Here is a 16808-nt window from a genome sequence, read left to right on the forward strand (position 1 = left end):
TAAAGTCAAACTAAAACTGAGGACACCCCGGCTCAAATCCCCATTTTGCTATGAAGTTCACTGGTTGATTCTCGGTCAGCCTTAGGCCGAGCTACCTCGCAGGGCTGTTGTCAGGATAAATGGGAGGGGGAAGCGATTTCACCCAGAGCTCCTTGTAGGAAAGGTGGGATAAAGATCACAAGTGTTTTAGAAGGTGGCAAGTTTTGGATCACTTTAAGGCAAGCACACACTGACAGGCACAGTTCACAGAAAAGATCTTCTACACCAGCGTTCCTCAGCATGGTGCCTGCTGACCCCTTTCCCGGTGACCACCACGTGTTTTCCGAAAATGGGCAGGGCCAGGTGGGGCCAAGTATTAGCATGACACATTAAACCAGTTTGGTGTAGGGGTTAGGAGCGCAGACTCTAATCTGGGGGAACCGGGTTTGATTCCCCGCTCCTCCACGTGCAGCTGCTGGTGTGACCTTGGGTCAGTCACAAGTTCTCTCAGAGCTGTTATCTCAAGGGCAGTTCTCGGGAAAGCTCTCTCAGCCCCACCTACCTAACAGGCAATATTCCCTCTAAGCTGTGGAGTCTTGTGACCAAAAATTCTACTTGGTGAGCTACTGGCATTAAAGTTGTGAGCAAGGGATTTGACTACTACATAAATTAGTTTGCTCTGGAGCCCTCCTTCCTGAGCGAAGACAAAAATGTGTGAGCTGGAGGCTAACGAACTGTGAGCTAGCTCACACTAACTCGGCTTAGAGGGAAGATGCTCACAGGGTGTCTGTTGTGGGGAGGGGAAGGGAAGGGAGATTGTAAACTGCTCTGAGACTCCTTCGGGTAGTGAAGGGCAAGGAGTATAAATCCAGTCTCCTCCTCTTCTTCTTCACAGTGCAAAAATTACGTAATAGGATCCTAGGTAAAGGTTCCTTTGCTCGAAAGCCAGTCAAATCCGACTCTAGGGTTGTGGTGCTCATCTCCGTTTCAAAGCCGAAGAGCCAGCGCTGTCCGAAGACGTTTTCGTGGTCATGTGTCCAGCAAGACTAAACACCAAGGCGCATGGAACGCTGTTACCTTCCCACCGAAGCGGTACCTATTTATCTACTTGCAATTTCTTGCTTTCGAACTGCTAGGTTGGCAGGAGCTGGAACTAGAGACGGGAGCTCACTCCATCATGCGGCACATTCGGGTCTCGAACTGCTGAACTACTGACCTTCCACGGCCTGCAGTTCAGCGTCTTAACCACTTGAGCCACCGCAGCTCCAATAGGATCCTACTGAACAGTAAACTATACACAGCAGTATAGAACACAGTCCTTCATCATTTATCCATGCAAGTCTGTAAGTACGCAATTTAATCTCATGCCCAGCTAGTGAGGTACACAGATCAGGAGGAGGAAATGTAAAAGCTAAACTCAATTATGCAGCTACAATCGACAGCACGTTACTGTTTTCCCTACTGGGATAGGGAGAACAAGGCCCCCCGTTTCCTTCATTACACCAATCTGATAAGAGGTCTTCCATCGCATTCTGAGGTTAACATAGTGCCCGCACTGTTCTCTCCTTGCTCTCTAGAGAACGGATTCCTTTTCATTCACGACCGTTCATTCACTTACTACAATTATACGCTGTCTTTCTGCCAACACACCCAGGCAGTTTGTGGATCAAGATAATGGCTCACAGTCTAGTACAAATATGAAAAGAGATTGGAGAAGGAAAGGGGGGGGGGGAAATCAGCAAAAGATACAGATCCTTTTATAATCGTATCTGACCACCAAGCGGGACAGCCACTGAAGGGGGCGCTGGCCTGTAGCCCAGCACCCACGCACGGAATGCAGAGTTTCCCTGCACCCCTTCTCCATCCCCATGGCACCCCTAGGACACCCAAAATGATGATTACTGGGGTGGTGGGACCCACATGGAGGAACAGCTGTGTGGGTTGGGGGGCTGAAGTTAGGAAGGTCAGGGTATATTTAGTTAGTTAGTTAGTTAGTTATTAACGTTTTTACCCCGCCCTCCCCGCAAGCGGGCTCAGGGCGGCTTACAAGAGGGCACAGGCCCACGCATAAAAACAAGATAAAACAATAAAACCATTAAACAACAACGAAAACAAGAAACCAAGCTGATGAAATCACCCCTGGCAAACAGATCCAGTGATGGGGTCGTTTCACCACCTCGCCCTTCCTTATTCCAGCCTCCCGATCTGCACTGGCTGTTCCCTCTGTGCAAGTTCCACAACTCTGGGAACTATCTCCGTGGAGAACGAAGGGGCTGCAGGCATGGAGAGGAATGCAGGAAAAGAAAACTCCATGTGTCTTCCAGGCACAGATGGTTGGACACAAGCTGTTCTCCTGTCATTTGCGGCTTGGCTCACTCTGCAGAGTTGTCGGGAGCCGCTGCTCAGTCCACGCCTCTTGCAGTGCAGAAATGAGTTATCAGAGACCCCACCCCCATACCTCGTTCCGGTGACCTCCCTCTTAGGGGGGAAAAAACCCACACAGCACTGTAATAATTCCATTTTTGGTGTGTGTGTTTCTTTAAATGTTTAGTGTGACTGCAGTAATGTAAGGAGAGTGATAGAGGGAGACAAGTGTGATGTGATTGGCTGATGACTGAGAGTGTGGGAGGAGGGGTGTCTATGAGGTGATTTTGTGTGTGAAATTTGGAGAGAGAGCATAGTCTGTGTGACTATGGGAGTTTGAGTATTCTGTGTGAATAAGACAAACAGCATAGTCTGCGTGACTATGAGAGTTTAGATTGCGTGAGATATATATATATATATGAATGAGAGAGAGAGAGAGATTAGACTGAGTGTCTAAGCCTGTCAGAGTGGAGTTTGGAGTTTGAGAGACTGTTTGTGATACCAAGCTTTGCCAGTTATATTTACAAGTTCCTTTCTTCAGCAACAGTTCAAAAACCAAAAACATGTTTTGTTCTTTATTAAATCATTTTTTGTTTAAACTTATCCCAGCAATCAGAATAGTCCTTCCTCAAGGCCACATAGTCCTCTGAAGTGCCCAGACCCTGGGTCGTTCTACCAAAAAAGAGAGATTTGGAATTTTTAATTCCTGGTGGTAGGAGAAATCTACTAAGTTCATGTACACAGAGTGTGTGTTAAAGGTAAACTGTCTCCCCAATAAACGAGGATGCCACAAGCACCATTTATTTATTTATTTCTCATATTTCTACCCCGCCCTCCCAGCCAAAGCCCTACCATACTTAGCACTCTACTCAATACTTAGCACTCTATTCAAGAGTTTTATTATTACATGCCACATTGAAACACTACCTTCAAAGATATGCTGATGAGTCATAGCAAGCAGTGTTCCCTCTAAGCTAAGTTAGTGTGAGCTAACTCACAGTTCTTTAGCCTCCGGGTCACACATTTTTGTCTTAGCTCGGGAAGGATGGCTTCAGAGCAAACTAATTTATGCAGCAGCCAAATCGCTCACTCACAACTTTGATGCCAGTGGCTCACAAAGTAGAATTTTTGCTCACAAGACTCCACAGCTTAGAGGAAGCATTGATAGCAAGCACACCCTCTTTTCTCCCTTCTCCCATAATACTAGAACCCACAAGCTGAAAGGTGAGAGACTCAGGACAGACAAAAGGAAGTACTTCTTCATACACTGTACAGTTAACTTGTGGAACTCGCTGCCACCAGATGTGGTCATGGCTGACAACCTGGAGAGCAAAAAAGGGGAGTGGATAAATTCATGGAGGACAGGGCTATCAATCACGATGGATATCTACTCCCTCCAGTGCCACAGGTAGTAATGCCTCTTTAAATCAGTCACTGGTGAGCTCAGGCATAAGAACTTAAGATGAGCCCTGCTCGACCGGACCAGACCAGACCAGACCAGACCAGTGGTCCCTCAAGTCCAGCATCCTGCCTCACACAGTGGCCAACCAGTTCCTCTGGATGGCCAACAACAGGGCACAGAGGCCGAGGCCTTCCCCTGACAAGAACCTAAAAAGAGCCCTGCTGGACCAGACCAGTGGTCCTTCAGGTCCAGCATCCTGCCTCAAACAGTGGCCTTCCCCTGACAATATCCTAAAAAGAGCCCTGCTGGACCAGGCCAGTGGACCCTATAATCCTGCCTCACACAGTGGCCAACCAGCTCCTCTGGACAGACAAGAACAAAGGCCGAGGTCTTCCCCTGATGCTGCTTCCTTGCTCTGGCATTCAGTGGTTTAGTGCCTCTGAATGTGAAGGTTCCCCTCAGTCACCATGGCTAGTAGCCATTGATAGACTTCTCCTCCATGAATCTAATTCCCCTTTAAAACGGTTTAATTCCTTTGGCCATCACTACATCCTCTGGCAGCGAATTCCACATTTTAATCACTCAGCGTAAAGTAGTATTTCCTTTTGTCCACCAAGAACCTACTGTCCATCAGCTCCATTTTGGATGCCCCAGAATCTTGGGAGAGGGAGAAAAAGGCCAGGTGACGCTGTTGCAGCCTTCCTGTTTGTGGGCTTCCTAGAGGTAGCTGGCTGGCCACTGTGTGAACAGAACGCTGGACGAGATGGGCCTCTGGCCTGATCCAGCAGGGCTCTTCTTATGTTCACCCAGTTAATGCGAGGCTGTCGTCAAGAAAGCCTAGCAACAGCTGGGCTCCAGGAAGCCTCTTAACTGACTGGAAGCTCCTGGACACATTTGGCTCGCCGACATGCAAAACAGGATACTGGACTAGATGGCCTCTTTGTCTGACCCAGCCAGGCACTTCGTATGCTGCCCTTAGGTCTTAAGCCCAGCTCTCCCAAATCCCCGTCACACAATGTTCCAGAGCCATACATTTCCTACCACACGAAGTTTAAGACTGTCATCGCTTATTACCTTAAGAAAAAATGGGAACCCTAAGCAACACAAAGTGAACTGGCTTTCTGCATCGTTAATTGCCGGTTCTTTTCCACATGATTCACTGCAAAACGTCCCCTTCCATCAGCCTTCCTTGTGATCTACTTTTAATTCCTTTCCAATTAATCTATGCACTGCCTCCGCTAACTATTTTTACATTTAGAACACTGTGCACCCCCCCTTTCTCTCTAACACACACACATTTCCAGCCATGTCTCTGACATAATGCAAGAATTCCAGCTGCCGAGCACAAGAGAAGCCAGCGTGCAGACTGCTTACAACTTAATTCGCTAAAGTTAAATATTTCTGTTCCCGGTTAGCAGTGTGCACTGTGCATTTACAAAAACCAGGACAAGATTACGTTCCATGCCATAAATTAACTAAGCCGAAGTGCTCCTGCCAGTGGCAGTTTCCACATAATACGGGAGGGATTGCTAGCATGTGCTAGGTTTTTCCAACTCAATTACATTAAAAGGGGTTACAGTATTTCCAGAACAGTAAAAAGGCACCATCACATTTCCCTCCCCCTTGACATTATTCCTTAAGGTTTCGTCACCTGCTGTTTTAAATCTAACACCACAGGTGAGCACATAGTCACACTAACCATTTAACAAAGATACGAGGGGGGTCTCAGATCATAAGCTGGCAGGCTTCATACTAAAAGGGCTTAAGCTGATGAGAAGGGAAACATATCCCCATTGAAAATGACCACACAAGTATACATTAATGGCTCATGGTTGCAAAGAAAAATTACGGTTTTTTTCCCATCGGTGGAAGAGGGCACCCTTGAACAGGTTAGTCTTCCAATCCTACTGCAAAGGTAAAGGTTCCCTTGCTTGAAAGCCAGTCGAATCCGACTCTAGGGTTGCAGTGCTCATCTCCGTTTCAAAGCCGAAGAGCCAGTGCTGTCCGAAGACGTTTCCGTGGTCATGTGGCCAGCATGACTAAACACAAAGGCGCACGGAACGCTGTTACCTTCCCACCGAGGTGGTACCTATTTATCTACTTGCAATTTTTTGCTTTCGAACTGCTAGGTTGGCAGGAGCTGGAACTAGAGATGGGAGCTCACTCCATCATGCGGCACCCGGGTCTCGAACTGCTGAACTACTGACCTTCCACAGCCTGCAGTTCAGTGTCTTAATCACTTGAGGCTGTGCTAAAGATCTTGAAGAATCTTTCCATTTCTGGTGGGAGGGAGATCTCCAGTACACATCATGCCTGCGCTACGGAAGCAGGACGCTCCGCTCTTTACTTTGTCCATTTTCTTTTTCTCGGTGGAGTATATGACTTCACTGTTGACCCTTCTAGGTGGTACATTCAGCCGGGTAGCTGTGTTGGTCTGAATCAGCAGAACAGAGTTGGGAGTCCAACCCTTAAAACCAACATATAAGCTAAGCACACGTCTTCAGACACACTGAAACAGACTTCACCAACCAATCCCCACCCTCTCTCTACCTATGTGTAATGGTTGGCGAAATCTGCTTCAATGTCTCTGAAGAAGTGTGCACCAAATACCCGAAGAAGTGAGCAATGACTCAGGAAAGCTCCTACCCTGCAACAAATTTTTGTCAGCCTTTAAGGTGCTCCTGGACTCTGACTCTTTTCCACTGCATCTCTGTGCCTGTCAGCTGGGAAGTAAACTGAAAGAAACTAGTCTATTCTAAGGTGGCACAGGATTAAAAAAACCCTCTATCCTTCCTGGTCTACCTAGCAGTTAAAATGTTCAGACTACCTGAGGGACCGCCTTTCCCCACATGTTCCCCAGAGAGCACTGAAATCAGGGTTGCAAAACGGCCTGACTCTCCCTGGTCCGAAAGACGCCAGATTGGCCTCAACCAGGGATAGGGGCTTCTCAGTGGCGGCTCCATACTGGTGGAATGAGCTCCCGGAAGACATCAGGGGCCTGCGAGACCTTCTACAGTTCTGCAGGGCCTGTAAAACGGAGCTCTTCCACCAGGCCTTCGATTAGGAGTTGCCACTAGCACCAACACATGGATAACCCCTGAACTGCTAACAACTGAACAGTTAAGGCCCTCATGTTGAGAGCAATAAGAACAGCTAATGATGCTGGTATGGCCACAGTGTACTATCTACTATCTAACACAGCCTTGGGGAGGCTACCGCCATCTACATGCAACAGCACTTTTATTTACAAATTTGATTGTCTGACTTTTAGATTATTGCTCTGTTGATGCATCTATGTTTTATTGTATTTGTTCTGTTGTATTTTAACTTGTTGTAAGCCGCCCTAAGCCTGCCCATGCAGGGAGGGCGGAATATAAATCGAAAATATAATATAATATAAATAAATAGACTGAAATCGTTTTTCAAAATTTTAAACAGGGAATGAGCAGAATGGCATTAAATAAAGCTCTTTTTGCCTCGGTTTTCACATATTACCAGGAAGTGACGGGAAGAGACCACAGAGGGCTGATGCTGGAAATCCTTAAGCCCCTAGCACCACCAGCACTGCAGCGGAAACCTCAGCCATGGCTATTGCAGCTGAAAACATCTCACCGGGATAAAGAAGTTTCACAGAGCATGGATCATGCACAACGGAAAAGTGTTGCTATAACAAGGTAAGGGGAAAGATGCGGATAACTCTCGAGTTGTACAGCCGACAGCATTACCTATTCCATAGTAACTGAATGCGGAAGCATGGAGACAAACTTCAGTCTACGCAATCCTTGGGGGTTTTTAAAAAGCAAAGTGCCCTCTCCCTGGTGCAATTCCACATACAGCAAACCTAGACCGTAATAAATGGTGCTCAGCTTTGCCGACAGCTCTTCTAGAGCCTCGCTCCTGGTACAGTCCTCAATTCACAACTCGACCTACGCATGACGCTCGACTGTTTCCACCCATACGACATCCCCCACACTTCCAACCCTATTTTTCTTATTCTCAAGAGCTGAAAAGCTTTTCACTACTCATAAGCCCTCTGTCAAGTCCTGCCTCCCTCTCTGCTACTTGTAAAGCACTTTTCCAACCAAGTTGTTTTTCAACCTGCCTTTCTCATTCAGCCTAAAACCCAGACAGTTCAACTGAATGGAAGAAGAAGAAGAGGAGATTGCATTTATACCCCACCCTTCACTACCCCAAGGAGTCTCAGAGCGGCTTACAATCTCCTTTCCCTTCCCCATCCCACAACAGACACCCACATACAAGCTCCCTCTAAGCTATGGAGTCCTGTGGGCAAAAATTCTACTCTGTGAGCTACTGGCATTAAAGTTGTGAGTGAGCGATTTGGCTACTGCATAAATTAGTTTGCTCTGGAGCCATCCTTCCTGAGCTAAGACAAAAATGTGTGAGTCAGAGGATAGAAAACTGTGAGCTAGCTCACACTAACTCAGCTTAGAGGGAACACTGGCTGTGAGGTAGGTGGGAGCTCTTTCAAGAAGTGCCCACGAGAGAACAGCTCTGAAAGAACTTATGACTGACCCAAAGTCATACCAGCAGCTGCATGTGAAGGAGTGGGGAATCAAACCCAGTTCTCCCAGATAAGAGTCCACATTCCTAACCACTACACCAAACTGGCTCACCTGGAACTGAAGGTCCAATGCTAAGTACATTCGTTTGTATTTTAAATTACTTTTATGCATGACGACACAGGTAGAAGATACAGCCTCACAACAAATACTGTACAAAGACATTCTATCTGCCAGTACAATGTAGGCAACAGTAACTGGAGTGGAAACTAACAGCCAAGTCCAAGCATGCCCGCTGAGAGCAATCAATCTATTCTTTGCATCTCCCAGTTTTCGCTATGGAATACATCATTTACTGGTTAACACAGGCTACGTCTATATATGCACATTGTCTTCACAACCATCCCATACTCATAAGCCCTTTGTCAAGACCTGTCAAGTCATACTGCAAATAGGAACTGAAGCCTGAAAGAGAGTGCACCTTGGTTGCTAACAATCCGGGTCAGGTTTCAGCTGGGACCCTCACTCAAAGACCACTTTTCCAGCCACTAAACCAGAAAAGCACTGAAATAAATGGTTAAAGATGAGGCTCATGCGTCCCAGGCAACTATGAAGAGATACACGGTAAATGGAGAGACTCATGGTTATTAGAAAAGGCCCTGTTTAACAACCTACACAGCATCACTTACTCTCCCTCTTCAGGAGCAAAAACCTTAAAGCTAGTATCGCAGTAACCTTTGGACACAGAAAACCCGCCCACAATATCAACCAGGTGGCATAAAAGCAGCAGGGTGTGGACAGATCAGAAAGATATGGCCTCATATCCGATGAATCCTCTGTCGCTATCCTCGCTTGCAGCTCTCAGTTCTTGATAAGCCCACACTTTCGTTTCCCCACTTTGTGTTTTTGAATATTCTAACAACCACAAGCCGAAACCTCTTAGAAACCTGACAGTTTTCAGAGTTGAAGGAAGTTAATTTGAGTACAAGTAAGATTCCTGACTGATCTTGTGGGTTTTGCGGGCAGGGTTCTAGGAGGCTGATGTGCATCAATGCTATAGTTCAACGTTCAACCGTAATTAACGGTAACGTGGGAATACAGGAACAAACCAGAAGACAGAACATGGAATATATGATGAGAAATATAGCCAAAACTCATCAATAGGTAAATGCTAAAAGTAACAGCAGATCGTTTAAGGTGTTTAGTTGTGAATTTATCGTCATTAACCTATATTAGGAAAGATATCCCTCCTTTTTGCGATTCCAAATGCATTTTCCCCAAGTATTTAAGGTTGAATTCTTCTAATCTACACCCTAAACAGTTAAATAATCCCATGTGCTTTGCTAACACAGTAATGGCTAGACTGCTCTGTACGTTGGAAATAAACAAAAGGATAAAGATCCACTCCTGAAATAGACATTCAAGCAAATTTTCTCTGAACCTTTTCCAGATAGAAAGGGGAACATTACTCCCATTTATGGCCCCATTAATTTTATGCTAGAGCTTTGATAATTGTGTTTATATAACATTCACATCATGGTCCAGAGGAAAAGATTAAGCACGTCAGAAGAAGCAGCCTGTCATCAAGACAAATCACAAACAAAAATGGCAGTCCCACGTCACACACTCCCATAAAAGAGGCAATTCAATAAGCTCTTAGGGATGCATGGAGCAAACAGTGGGTTCGTACCCAAGAAAAACTTGGCTTTACGTCAAGGAAGCGTGCCCAATACAAGCAAGCTCACCACAACCCAACCGGACCACCAATCCATCATGGGTTTCTTGACAATTGCCAACCAACTGGAAAGCAGATAAGGATTGAAGGAAGCTGGACTGGATTTCGAAACTGACAGAACCCTCCATACTGTGGAGAAACGAAAGGGACAGGCGTGCATTGCAAAATCCAATCAGCAGATGGCATTAAAACTGAAATGCAAGGCTCTGAAGCTTATTACTTCAAACTAATCTGGAGTCCACAATGATGACGGGGCAGTTTCATGCTGCCCGGGCCACTCTGAAGTTACAACATCCAACGGCACATAACGTATGAACTGCGGAGACTCTGAAGGCAAACCCCAGTCACTGCAAGGCATGAGCTTAAAGAGTTTTCCAACCACTGTTCATGTGTTCGACTGGAACAGTAGGGAACGGAACAAAGGGATAAGAGCCAGAATGCAAAACCCCACAGCCACCAACCACACTTCCCTTCTCAAGGGATAAGCAGGAGGGACCCAGCCAATGCTGGTTTGCTTCAAAACCATCTGTATTGATTTACAAAACAACACAGTAGTTAGAAAAAAGGAACAGGAATGCTGACTTCCCCCCCCCCTCCCTTTTGAATCCACCCTTATTCAAAGCTTTTTGTGTTTAAAGAAGAGAAGGATTTATACCCCGATCTTCACTACCCAAAGGAGTCTCAGAGCGGCTTACAAACTCCTTTCCCTTCCCACGACAGACACCCTGGGAGGTAGGTGGGGCTGAGAGAGCTCTGACAGAAACTGCTCTTTTTCAAGAACAGCTCTTATCAGAACTACGGCTTGCCCAAGGTCATCCAGCAGGTGCGAGTGGAGGAGTGGGGAATCAAACCCGGTTCTCCCAGATTAGAGTCCGCGCACCTAACCACTACACCAAACTTAACCACTACACTTAACCGCGCACTTAACCAGTACACCAAACTGGCTCTTTAAATCTATACGCACTTAGATAGCAGGCCCAGACTTAGTTCAGAACAAGACGGGAGTCTGGCTATTGCTACGATTAAGTAATGACCCTATTAAATAGCTAACAGCTGCTGTGAGGAACCGTGACCTTCCCCCTCTCTCGCCAACACACACACTTTCTTCTGAGTTTTGAAGGGGAATTTGTAAGGAGGGAAGGGCAAGGAAAGAAGGGGCGAACCGATGTGAAATAGCAGTCTTCCCACCACAAAATTACCAGATATCTACAAAACAGTGATTCACAGGCACAACTCGCCAAGTTGAGGAATGGAAAACAATGCTGGTCTACAGAGAGCAGCTCAGGGTATGGCCGACATATACCTTCTGAAATGCGATCTCTGAATTAGACTAACCCCAGCTGCTCACCACAGGCTCGCAAATCTAGTCATAATTATAAACTGCCTTTGGCAGATGCTACAGCAAGGAATTCTATCAGCATTTCCATTAGATTTTTTAAAAATAGGGGATTCACAGAAGCATTAGCTTTTGACCAAGACAGCATCTGTTTAATATAACTAAGATTTAGAAGTCCTAATATACTACAGCCACAGATTTAATTCACCCTTGCAAGTAACCATAAAAGTAAACTGGACACGTCCATGAGACGCAGAAATGCCTTTGCTCAACATATTTAAGTCCTCCTGAATTCATCCATCCACATGGACTTCTCTGTGAACATCAAGAGGCAAAGACCGCGATACACATACATCCAATCCAACTGTATGCCTTATCTCTGGTATGAATGAGAAAGTCCAGTCACGAGTATCAAGACTCTCTTTACTAGGGCTAAAGGTAAAGGTTCCCTTGCTCGAAAGCCAGTCGAATCCGACTCTAGGGTTGCGCTGCTCATCTCCGTTTCAAAGCCGAAGAGCCAGCGCTGTCCAAAGACGTTTCCGTGGTCATGTGGCCGGCATGACTAAACACCAAGGCGCACGGAACGCTGTTACCTTCCCACCGAAGTGGTACCTATTTATCTACTTGCAATTTCTTGCTTTCGAACTGCTAGGTTGGCAGGAGCTAGGGCTAGAAAGTGGCAAAAGGTTTATTATCCACCAGCCATATAAAAGCAATGGCAAATCAGGTTTTCACGAGACACATTCAAACCTAATAAAACAAGTCAGAATTTATGTGGCTCTTTATCTGCTTTGCAGCAGGAGTTATGAATTCAACATCACCACCAACAGCCCAAACAAAAGTGGGGGGAAATTTTGTGTCTGGGGAAGGGAAGGATTAAAACAGGGCTTTCAACATAAATTTTACCCCCCTCCATAGGACTGTATGTATGCATACATGTATCTCTATTTTAACTCTTTTAATTTGTTTTAATGATGTGTGTTGGGAGGGCATCATTTTAACGGTTTTGAAACGTGATTTTATCGTGGATGTTTTAAATTTGTTAGCCACCTTGGTGGCGGGATACAGATTTTGTAAATAAATGAATAATATCTGAGGGAGTTATTTCATTATGCCACGTAAAAACTAATGAACTCGCCGTTCTTAACATTTTGATCGGCTTGCCAAAGCATCTCCTTAAACGGAACATTTTGCCTTGAGGAATTTTTTTTAAATGTAAGCTATACTTGGAAGACTGAAACATATTTCACACGTGTTATCCAGCTGCAAACTGGTGCTGCAAGTAAGTTCAGTCAAGCTGCAGCCAGCCAACGTATGGTAACCCCATCGGGCTTTCAAGGCAAGAGTGATTCAGAGGTGGATTTGCCATTGCCTATGACCTCCATGTAGCAATCCTTGACTTCCTTGACGGACTTCCATCCAAGTACTAAGGTTGATCCAGCTTAACTCCAAGATCTGACGAGTCTGGACTAGCCTGGACTATGCAGGTTAGGGCAATGATATTCTTAGGGTAGGCAAACTACTCTTGCAGTTACAGCATCCAGAAGTCCTTCGTTACCTTAGAGACTTTATCCAGGTTGCCATCAAAATGGAGCCCGGGTGTAAGAGAACATAAAAGAAGCCCTGTTGGATCAGGCCAATGGCCCATCCAGTTCAACACTCTGTGTCACACAGTGGCCAAAACCCAGGTGCCATCAGGAGGTCTAGGCCTCCCACTGTTGCCCCCAAGCACCAAGAATACAGAGCATCACTTGATGTACGATGCCCCAAGAGCTCCTTGATGTATCATGCCCCGATGAACCAGCACCTCATTTCTTCCTTGTGTTTAGAGAATTTATTTCCTCTGTGTACCCACACAATGTGAGTCCGATCTTCTTCTGATCTTCCCCAGGAAGAGGTACTATCTAGCATTTGGACTCCCTTGTCTGAGGGATGTTCCAGCCAAGGTGTTGGCTGGTAGATAGTCTGCTCTGCTGACTAGACCCATTAGCATATCTTAAGCACTTGAGTGCTGGGTCTTTATGTGAGCTAAACAGTTCCCTTCTGTAGTTTTCTGTTTGCCAGACTTTTGCTAGCAGAAAGGTATCTGGATCCCTTCTGGAGCATGTGTGGGGTGCAGCAATCTTTCAATTATTTTAGGGTGAATTGTAGAATGGAGGATATTTCTCCATAACTCTTTGGCAACGGATTCTTTAAGGCCAAGATCCCCCGAACATAATACAGGGCAGATTACATACTATAAGTCAATACGATCAACAGAATGGAACAGTCAACAAACAATGCAATAGGGAGAATATTGAGTGCTGTGAAGGCATAGCCCACTTTTTTGAACAGAATACGTTGAGACTGTTTTTCAGTGATAACCTTCAAGTTACTGGTTCTAACTTGATAAAGCCATATTGAGGGAGCCAGCAATTCCGTAGTTCTTCTTTTGGAACCATTCAAGTGTTCCTCTTTGGGAACTGTTGGAGTATATATCTTCTGGAAGCTCGTTTTGCCCCTTTACACTGAGAAGCATATTACCCATTAGGTGGGACTGAGCACTTTGAAGTGTTTTGGACTTTGTGAGCCATCTACAGGACTTATGTTAAATCATTTATGCCCTGATTGTGTACTGTATGTATAATTTTGCTTAGGATTTGGAAATTGTATAAATTGTTTATTTATTTATCTATAAATGAATTATTGGTTTATTATCATTAATTATTGATTTCTGAAATTGGTATTGATGCCACGCACAGTTAATTTCTTCGTGTTCACAGACATTTGGAAACAAGCAGAAATCTCAATACAGAACTGGAACAACGATTAAACAAAGCATAAGTATTTCAACATGACACACTAAATGATGCAGAAATTATTACAGTAGGAGCATCCATAACAGCAAGAGAGTCTACAGTCGGACATTTTGAACCCAAGTCGAGCCATGTCAGTTAACAAAAATGCAAAAAAAAGACTGCATTGTCTTATATTAACAGACTTATTTGACAGCCAGTGCAGTGATCAAAGTGTGAGACTAGGACCTTGAAGTCTCGGGTTCAAATCCTCCATTACAAAGATCACTGGGTCATCTAGTCACACTTACCCTTCATACACTTTTACAGGGTCATTGTCAGACTAAACTGGGAACCAGGTACGCCACCCTCAGCTTCTTGGACGGAGGGCAGGATTAAAATGTGCTAGGCAGAAGTCTAAGCTTCCACAGGCTTCATTAGATGCATGAAACTTCTTGGTGATAAAGACAGACAGGGAGCATTTATGGGAAAAACTGTTCTTTTTGCCCTTGCAGATATAGGTTTCATTTCAGGAAGTTCTGACACAGAAACAAGCAGCTCATCAGAGGAAGATTCTGCATCAGAATTGGGGGCAGCTGCCCCCAAAGTATTAACTGTCAAATTAGACTTTGATAAAGATAAAAAGAAGGGAGAAAGGGGTAGAAGGGGAAAGTAATTGATAACTGTTTACTAAATTAGTTTGATGAATATTATTACTTGTTCAAACCAAATACACTAACCATGAATTGTGGGGTGGGTTTGTACTTAAGCTGATAAAATGAAAAAGAATTTCACTCACGAATGATATATTATGAGAATGATGCATACATATAGAATATCAACATGTCTATAAACTCCTGTTTTGTTCTTTTTTTTTTTAGTTTTAGTCTGTAGATGTTTAGGTGTGGTAGTGGGTGGTAGTTGTCGTGTGTAGTGAAAAAACCCCAAATAAAATCTATAAAAACATCTATGAGAATTTAAGGCATCACAAGATTACATTTGGGTGGTTAAAATGTTATCTGGTAGAGCCACCCTACAATGGAAAAAAAACACCCCTCCACATCTGTTGATGTAGGTGGTTTCTATTATTTTTGCCCAGTTCTGCTTGGTAGTTCATTTCCTGCAACCACCATTCTGCAGCACGCGTTGAACAGCCAGCTAGCCTTCTACCCTAGGAATCGACATCCACCGTTTGCCACTCCCTTTCCTTTTCAGCAACATTCAGGTAAACCCCTGTTGGTACAAAACTAGCCCACTGTAATATCCTCTCAGTCTGACCCTGGTACCCCCCACTGTCATCCTAAGGCCTGTTGAGGGTAGCCCCAGGACAGACCTCGGTGCAATAGGACGGTACTCTTATGCCAGGGTGTCAAAAAACAAACTCTGCTTGTTAGAAACCAGATTTTTCTAATTGACATAAATAAAAGAGAAAAGAAAACCAGCCTGTAGTTACAGACATGTTTAATTAGTAGCCTTAAAACCTAATTTCATGTTGGCTAGGAAAACACGACCACATTTTGTAGCGGGGTTTAAGAACTGTAGTTTAGAGCCAAGGGATCTGGGCAACTTAACATGCTTGGTTTTTCCTCCCTCCTGGCCTGCCTCGAAAGAGAACACCAAGAACTGCCAACGAAAGCCATCTTACCATCCCCCTGAGCTTCCAGGGAATCAAACCACTTGTTTAGGAGCTCAGCATTAAGAACTTAGCAATCCAACAGTGTTATAGCTATTCCTTTGCCAATGTATAAGACACAAAAAGGAGATATTTTTCAACCAACCTGTGACAGTGAAATGGAATTAAAAAGCATTCAAGTTTTGCCTGGGTACATCACAATGCATGGAGGCCAGAATGAAGCTGAAATTCTGTGGTTTTACTAGGAAACCCCGCCCCACAAGAAAATCAAGGTTCATACAAACAAGGGTTACATCCTGCACTGCTTATAGGAGGCAACAGTAACTGGAGGGGTGTGTGGCACTGGCACTGTTCTAAAAAGTTTAAAGACCCCATTCTGCTACTTCGCGAGCTCTTCAGCCTATGGAAAACTCTTCTCTAAATATTAACTAGTCATGGAGAAACAAATGTTATGTGCCCAGGAAAGGTAGGCAAAGGTACTGAGCAATCAAGTGAGGTTGAAAAGTCAAACGTCATTTCCTAAGCTCCATAATCTTCTAAAGGAAACTTTCTTCCAATTAAGTGGGTGAAGACTTGGCACGACTAAATCCTCATTTTATAGAGCAAACCATTACTAGCATGGAGCACTGGTACAGGGATAAACTTACTCCTTTGTTCCAGGACGCTGGTTTCAGTGCAGGTCTATGTGCTTAAGAGACAGCAAGAGATTGGCAAACGGTTTGTCACTTTGGGAAGAATGGAGGAAAGTTACTATCTTGCTTGGGGCAGGATTCCTAAGCCTCAAGAAATATGTTACATGTGAAGTATAATTTACTATCCCATCTCTCACATATGATTTGGTAAAAAGCCCCATAAGGTCATTTCTGCAAATGCTTGCTAAGCGACAGAGAGATGAAAAAGAGCCAAGATCTCTAAGAACACAAAAAGCTGCTTCATTACATTCTTTTAATGTACAAAAGGTGGAATGAGCTCCCGGAGGAGATCAGGGCCCTGCGGGACCCTTTACAGTTCCACGGGGCCTGCAAGACAGAGCTCTTCCACCAGGCCTTCAATAAGGAGCCACCG

The 16808-nt window shown here is 44.8% G+C and overlaps 1 protein-coding gene across 1 annotated transcript in view; it reads right to left on the bottom strand.

Moving 5' to 3' along the window:
- Positions 1-16808, bottom strand: part of VPS37B (vacuolar protein sorting 37 homolog B (S. cerevisiae)) — a 32423-nt gene that overhangs the window by 10591 nt on the left and 5024 nt on the right. The window lies entirely within an intron of this gene.

This window comes from Gekko japonicus, unplaced genomic scaffold (genome assembly GCF_001447785.1).
Source record: "Gekko japonicus isolate JY-2015 unplaced genomic scaffold, Gekko_japonicus_V1.1 scaffold64, whole genome shotgun sequence".
Classification (NCBI taxonomy): Eukaryota; Metazoa; Chordata; class Lepidosauria; order Squamata; family Gekkonidae; genus Gekko; species Gekko japonicus.